Raw genomic sequence first — 7,308 nt, forward strand, 5'->3', positions numbered from 1 at the left:
GTACAATGTCAATGCGCAGTTGCCTCTACAATTTATATTTCAAATCCGAGTTTGTCATCTGTCCACAGAATGTGATTTCGGATACACTAGCTGTCTGGTAAAAAAAAATTACTTGGTTTCAGGTATTTGACTAAGAGATATCTTGCTGGGAAAAAAGGTGGAAGTGGGATTTGAACCCATGTAGCTCCTGCACTTCGCTTCTAATTGGGAAAATGTGGCTCAACACGTTGAGCTACCTGAGAAGATATGAACATAGGGTAAACTTTAGGTCTTTTGAGGCAAGGATAAAATGTACAATGTCAATGCGCAGTTGCCTCTACAATTTATATTTCAAATCCGAGTTTGTCATCTGTCCACAGAATGTGATTTTGGATACACTAGCTGTCTGGTAAAAAAAAATTACTTGGTTTCAGGTATTTGACTAAGAGATATCTTGCTGGGAAAAAAAGGTGGAAGTGGGATTTGAACCCATGTAGCTCCTGCACTTCCCTTCTAATTGGGAGCATGTGGCTCAACACGTTGAGCTACCAGAGAAGACATGAAGACAGGGTAAACTTTAGGTCTTTTGAGGCAAGGATAAAATGTACAATGTCAATGCGCAGTTGCCTCTACAATTTATATTTCAAATCCGAGTTTGTCATCTGTCCACAGAATGTGATTTCGGATACACTAGCTGTCTGGTAAAAAAGAAATTACTTGGTTTCAGGTATTTGACTAAGAGATATCTTGCTGGGAAAAAAAGGTGGAAGTGGGATTTGAACCCATGTAGCTCCTGCACTTAGCTTCTAATTGGGAGCATGTGGCTCAACACGTTGAGCTACCTGAGAAGATATGAACATAGGGTAAACTTTAGGTCTTTTGAGGCAAGGATAACATGTACAATGTCAATGCGCAGTTGCCTCTACAATTTATATTTCAAATCCGAGTTTGTCATCTGTCCACAGAATGTGATTTCGGATACACTAGCTGTCTGGTAAAAAAAAATTACTTGGTTTCAGGTATTTGACTAAGAGATATTTTGCTGGGAAAAAAAGGTGGAAATGGGATTTGAACCCATGTAGCTCCTGAACTTTGCTTCTAATTGGAAGCATGTGGCTCAACACGTTGAGCTACCAGAGAAGACATGAGTGTGAGGTAAACTTTAGGTCTTTTGAGGCAAGGATAAAATGTACAATGTCAATGCGCAGTTGCCTCTACAATTTATATTTCAAATCCGAGTTTGTCATCTGTCCACAGAATGTGATTTCGGATACACTAGCTGTCTGGTAAAAAAAAATTACTTGGTTTCAGGTATTTGACTAAGAGATGTCTTGCTGGGAAAAAAAGGTGGAAGTGGGATTTGAACCCATGTAGCTCCTGCACTTCGCTTCTAATTGGGAGCATGTGGCTCAACACGTTGAGCTAGCAGAGAAGACATGAACATAGGGTAAACTTTAGGTCTTTTGAGGCAAGGATAAAATGTACAATGTCAATGCGCAGTTGCCTCTACAATTTATATTTCAAATCCGAGTTTGTCATCTGTCCACAGAATGTGATTTTGGATACACTAGCTGTCTGGTAAAAAAAAATTACTTGGTTTCAGGTATTTGACTAAGAGATATCTTGCTGGGAAAAAAATGTGGAAGTGGGATTTGAACCCATGTAGCTCCTGCACTTCGCTTCTAATTGGGAGCATGTGGCTCAACACGTTGAGCTACCAGAGAAGACATGAACATAGGGTAAACTTTAGGTCTTTTGAGGCAAGGATAAAATGTACAATGTCAATGCGCAGTTGCCTCTACAATTTATATTTCAAATCCGAGTTTGTCATCTGTCCACAGAATGTGATTTTGGATACACTAGCTGTCTGGTAAAAAAAAATTACTTGGTTTCAGGTATTTGACTAAGAAATATCTTGCTGGGAAAAAAAAGTGGAAGTGGGATTTGAACCCATGTAGCTCCTGCACTTCGCTTCTAATTGGGAGCATGTGGCTCAACACGTTGAGCTACCAGAGAAGACATGAAGACAGGGTAAACTTTAGGTCTTTTGAGGCAAGGATAAAATGTACAATGTCAATGCGCAGTTGCCTCTACAATTTATATTTCAAATCCGAGTTTGTCATCTGTCCACAGAATGTGATTTCGGATACACTAGCTGTCTGGTAAAAAAAAATTACTTGGTTTCAGGTATTTGACTAAGAGATATTTTGCTGGGGAAAAAAGGTGGAAGTGGGATTTGAACCCATGTAGCTCCTGAACTTTGCTTCTAATTGGAAGCATGTGGCTCAACACGTTGAGCTACCAGAGAAGACATGAGTGTGAGGTAAACTTTAGGTCTTTTGAGGCAAGGATAAAATGTACAATGTCAATGCGCAGTTGCCTCTACAATTTATATTTCAAATCCGAGTTTGTCATCTGTCCACAGAATGTGATTTCGGATACACTAGCTGTCTGGTAAAAAAAAATTACTTGGTTTCAGGTATTTGACTAAGAGATATCTTGCTGGGAAAAAAAGGTGGAAGTGGGATTTGAACCCATGTAGCTCCTGCACTTCGCTTCTAATTGGGAGCATGTGGCTCAACATGTGGAGCTACCAGAGAAGACATGAGCATAGGGTAAACTTTAGGTCTTTTGAGGCAAGGATAAAATGTACAATGTCAATGCGCAGTTGCCTCTACAATTTATATTTCAAATCCGAGTTTGTCATCTGTCCACAGAATGTGATTTTGGATACACTAGCTGTCTGGTAAAAAAAAATTACTTGGTTTCAGGTATTTGACTAAGAGATATCTTGCTGGGAAAAAAAGGTGGAAGTGGGATTTGAACCCATGTAGCTCCTGCACTTCGCTTCTAATTGGGAGCATGTGGCTCAACACGTTGAGCTACCTGAGAAGATATGAACATAGGGTAAACTTTAGGTCTTTTGAGGCAAGGATAAAATGTACAATGTCAATGCGCAGTTGCCTCTACAATTTATATTTCAAATCCGAGTTTGTCATCTGTCCACAGAATGTGATTTCGGATACACTAGCTGTCTGGTAAAAAAAAATTACTTGGTTTCAGGTATTTGACTAAGAGATATTTTGCTGGGAAAAAAAGGTGGAAGTGGGATTTGAACCCATGTAGCTCCTGAACTTTGCTTCTAATTGGAAGCATGTGGCTCAACACATTGAGCTACCAGAGAAGACATGAGTGTGAGGTAAACTTTAGGTCTTTTGAGGCAAGGATAAAATGTACAATGTCAATGCGCAGTTGCCTCTACAATTTATATTTCAAATCCGAGTTTGTCATCTGTCCACAGAATGTGATTTCGGATACACTAGCTGTCTGGTAAAAAAAAATTACTTGGTTTCAGGTATTTGACTAAGAGATATCTTGCTGGGAAAAAAAGGTGGAAGTGGGATTTGAACCCATGTAGCTCCTGCACTTCGCTTCTAATTGGGAGCATGTGGCTCAACACGTTGAGCTACCTGAGAAGATATGAACATAGGGTAAACTTTAGGTCTTTTGAGGCAAGGATAAAATGTACAATGTCAATGCGCAGTTGCCTCTACAATTTATATTTCAAATCCGAGTTTGTCATCTGTCCACAGAATGTGATTTCGGATACACTAGCTGTCTGGTAAAAAAAAATTACTTGGTTTCAGGTATTTGACTAAGAGATATCTTGCTGGGAAAAAAGGTGGAAGTGGGATTTGAACCCATGTAGCTCCTGCACTTCGCTTCTAATTGGGAAAATGTGGCTCAACACGTTGAGCTACCTGAGAAGATATGAACATAGGGTAAACTTTAGGTCTTTTGAGGCAAGGATAAAATGTACAATGTCAATGCGCAGTTGCCTCTACAATTTATATTTCAAATCCGAGTTTGTCATCTGTCCACAGAATGTGATTTTGGATACACTAGCTGTCTGGTAAAAAAAAATTACTTGGTTTCAGGTATTTGACTAAGAGATATCTTGCTGGGAAAAAAAGGTGGAAGTGGGATTTGAACCCATGTAGCTCCTGCACTTAGCTTCTAATTGGGAGCATGTGGCTCAACACGTTGAGCTACCTGAGAAGATATGAACATAGGGTAAACTTTAGGTCTTTTGAGGCAAGGATAAAATGTACAATGTCAATGCGCAGTTGCCTCTACAATTTATATTTCAAATCCGAGTTTGTCATCTGTCCACAGAATGTGATTTCGGATACACTAGCTGTCTGGTAAAAAAAAATTACTTGGTTTCAGGTATTTGACTAAGAGATATCTTGCTGGGAAAAAAAGGTGGAAGTGGGATTTGAACCCATGTAGCTCCTGCACTTCGCTTCTAATTGGGAGCATGTGGCTCAACATGTGGAGCTACCAGAGAAGACATGAGCATAGGGTAAACTTTAGGTCTTTTGAGGCAAGGATAAAATGTACAATGTCAATGCGCAGTTGCCTCTACAATTTATATTTCAAATCCGAGTTTGTCATCTGTCCACAGAATGTGATTTTGGATACACTAGCTGTCTGGTAAAAAAAAATTACTTGGTTTCAGGTATTTGACTAAGAGATATCTTGCTGGGAAAAAAAGGTGGAAGTGGGATTTGAACCCATGTAGCTCCTGCACTTCGCTTCTAATTGGGAGCATGTGGCTCAACACGTTGAGCTACCTGAGAAGATATGAACATAGGGTAAACTTTAGGTCTTTTGAGGCAAGGATAAAATGTACAATGTCAATGCGCAGTTGCCTCTACAATTTATATTTCAAATCCGAGTTTGTCATCTGTCCACAGAATGTGATTTCGGATACACTAGCTGTCTGGTAAAAAAAAATTACTTGGTTTCAGGTATTTGACTAAGAGATATTTTGCTGGGAAAAAAAGGTGGAAGTGGGATTTGAACCCATGTAGCTCCTGAACTTTGCTTCTAATTGGAAGCATGTGGCTCAACACATTGAGCTACCAGAGAAGACATGAGTGTGAGGTAAACTTTAGGTCTTTTGAGGCAAGGATAAAATGTACAATGTCAATGCGCAGTTGCCTCTACAATTTATATTTCAAATCCGAGTTTGTCATCTGTCCACAGAATGTGATTTCGGATACACTAGCTGTCTGGTAAAAAAAAATTACTTGGTTTCAGGTATTTGACTAAGAGATATCTTGCTGGGAAAAAAAGGTGGAAGTGGGATTTGAACCCATGTAGCTCCTGCACTTCGCTTCTAATTGGGAGCATGTGGCTCAACACGTTGAGCTACCTGAGAAGATATGAACATAGGGTAAACTTTAGGTCTTTTGAGGCAAGGATAAAATGTACAATGTCAATGCGCAGTTGCCTCTACAATTTATATTTCAAATCCGAGTTTGTCATCTGTCCACAGAATGTGATTTCGGATACACTAGCTGTCTGGTAAAAAAAAATTACTTGGTTTCAGGTATTTGACTAAGAGATATCTTGCTGGGAAAAAAGGTGGAAGTGGGATTTGAACCCATGTAGCTCCTGCACTTCGCTTCTAATTGGGAAAATGTGGCTCAACACGTTGAGCTACCTGAGAAGATATGAACATAGGGTAAACTTTAGGTCTTTTGAGGCAAGGATAAAATGTACAATGTCAATGCGCAGTTGCCTCTACAATTTATATTTCAAATCCGAGTTTGTCATCTGTCCACAGAATGTGATTTTGGATACACTAGCTGTCTGGTAAAAAAAAATTACTTGGTTTCAGGTATTTGACTAAGAGATATTTTGCTGGGAAAAAAAGGTGGAAGTGGGATTTGAACCCATGTAGCTCCTGAACTTTGCTTCTAATTGGAAGCATGTGGCTCAACACGTTGAGCTACCAGAGAAGACATGAGTGTGAGGTAAACTTTAGGTCTTTTGAGGCAAGGATAAAATGTACAATGTCAATGCGCAGTTGCCTCTACAATTTATATTTCAAATCCGAGTTTGTCATCTGTCCACAGAATGTGATTTCGGATACACTAGCTGTCTGGTAAAAAAAAATTACTTGGTTTCAGGTATTTGACTAAGAGATATCTTGCTGGGAAAAAAAGGTGGAAGTGGGATTTGAACCCATGTAGCTCCTGCACTTCGCTTCTAATTGGGAGCATGTGGCTCAACATGTGGAGCTACCAGAGAAGACATGAGCATAGGGTAAACTTTAGGTCTTTTGAGGCAAGGATAAAATGTACAATGTCAATGCGCAGTTGCCTCTACAATTTATATTTCAAATCCGAGTTTGTCATCTGTCCACAGAATGTGATTTTGGATACACTAGCTGTCTGGTAAAAAAAAATTACTTGGTTTCAGGTATTTGACTAAGAGATATCTTGCTGGGAAAAAAAGGTGGAAGTGGGATTTGAACCCATGTAGCTCCTGCACTTCGCTTCTAATTGGGAGCATGTGGCTCAACACGTTGAGCTACCTGAGAAGATATGAACATAGGGTAAACTTTAGGTCTTTTGAGGCAAGGATAAAATGTACAATGTCAATGCGCAGTTGCCTCTACAATTTATATTTCAAATCCGAGTTTGTCATCTGTCCACAGAATGTGATTTCGGATACACTAGCTGTCTGGTAAAAAAAAATTACTTGGTTTCAGGTATTTGACTAAGAGATATTTTGCTGGGAAAAAAAGGTGGAAGTGGGATTTGAACCCATGTAGCTCCTGAACTTTGCTTCTAATTGGAAGCATGTGGCTCAACACATTGAGCTACCAGAGAAGACATGAGTGTGAGGTAAACTTTAGGTCTTTTGAGGCAAGGATAAAATGTACAATGTCAATGCGCAGTTGCCTCTACAATTTATATTTCAAATCCGAGTTTGTCATCTGTCCACAGAATGTGATTTCGGATACACTAGCTGTCTGGTAAAAAAAAATTACTTGGTTTCAGGTATTTGACTAAGAGATATCTTGCTGGGAAAAAAAGGTGGAAGTGGGATTTGAACCCATGTAGCTCCTGCACTTCGCTTCTAATTGGGAGCATGTGGCTCAACACGTTGAGCTACCTGAGAAGATATGAACATAGGGTAAACTTTAGGTCTTTTGAGGCAAGGATAAAATGTACAATGTCAATGCGCAGTTGCCTCTACAATTTATATTTCAAATCCGAGTTTGTCATCTGTCCACAGAATGTGATTTCGGATACACTAGCTGTCTGGTAAAAAAAAATTACTTGGTTTCAGGTATTTGACTAAGAGATATCTTGCTGGGAAAAAAGGTGGAAGTGGGATTTGAACCCATGTAGCTCCTGCACTTCGCTTCTAATTGGGAAAATGTGGCTCAACACGTTGAGCTACCTGAGAAGATATGAACATAGGGTAAACTTTAGGTCTTTTGAGGCAAGGATAAAATGTACAATGTCA

This window comes from Brachyhypopomus gauderio, unplaced genomic scaffold (assembly GCF_052324685.1).
Source record: "Brachyhypopomus gauderio isolate BG-103 unplaced genomic scaffold, BGAUD_0.2 sc172, whole genome shotgun sequence".
NCBI classification, from domain to species: Eukaryota; Metazoa; Chordata; class Actinopteri; order Gymnotiformes; family Hypopomidae; genus Brachyhypopomus; species Brachyhypopomus gauderio.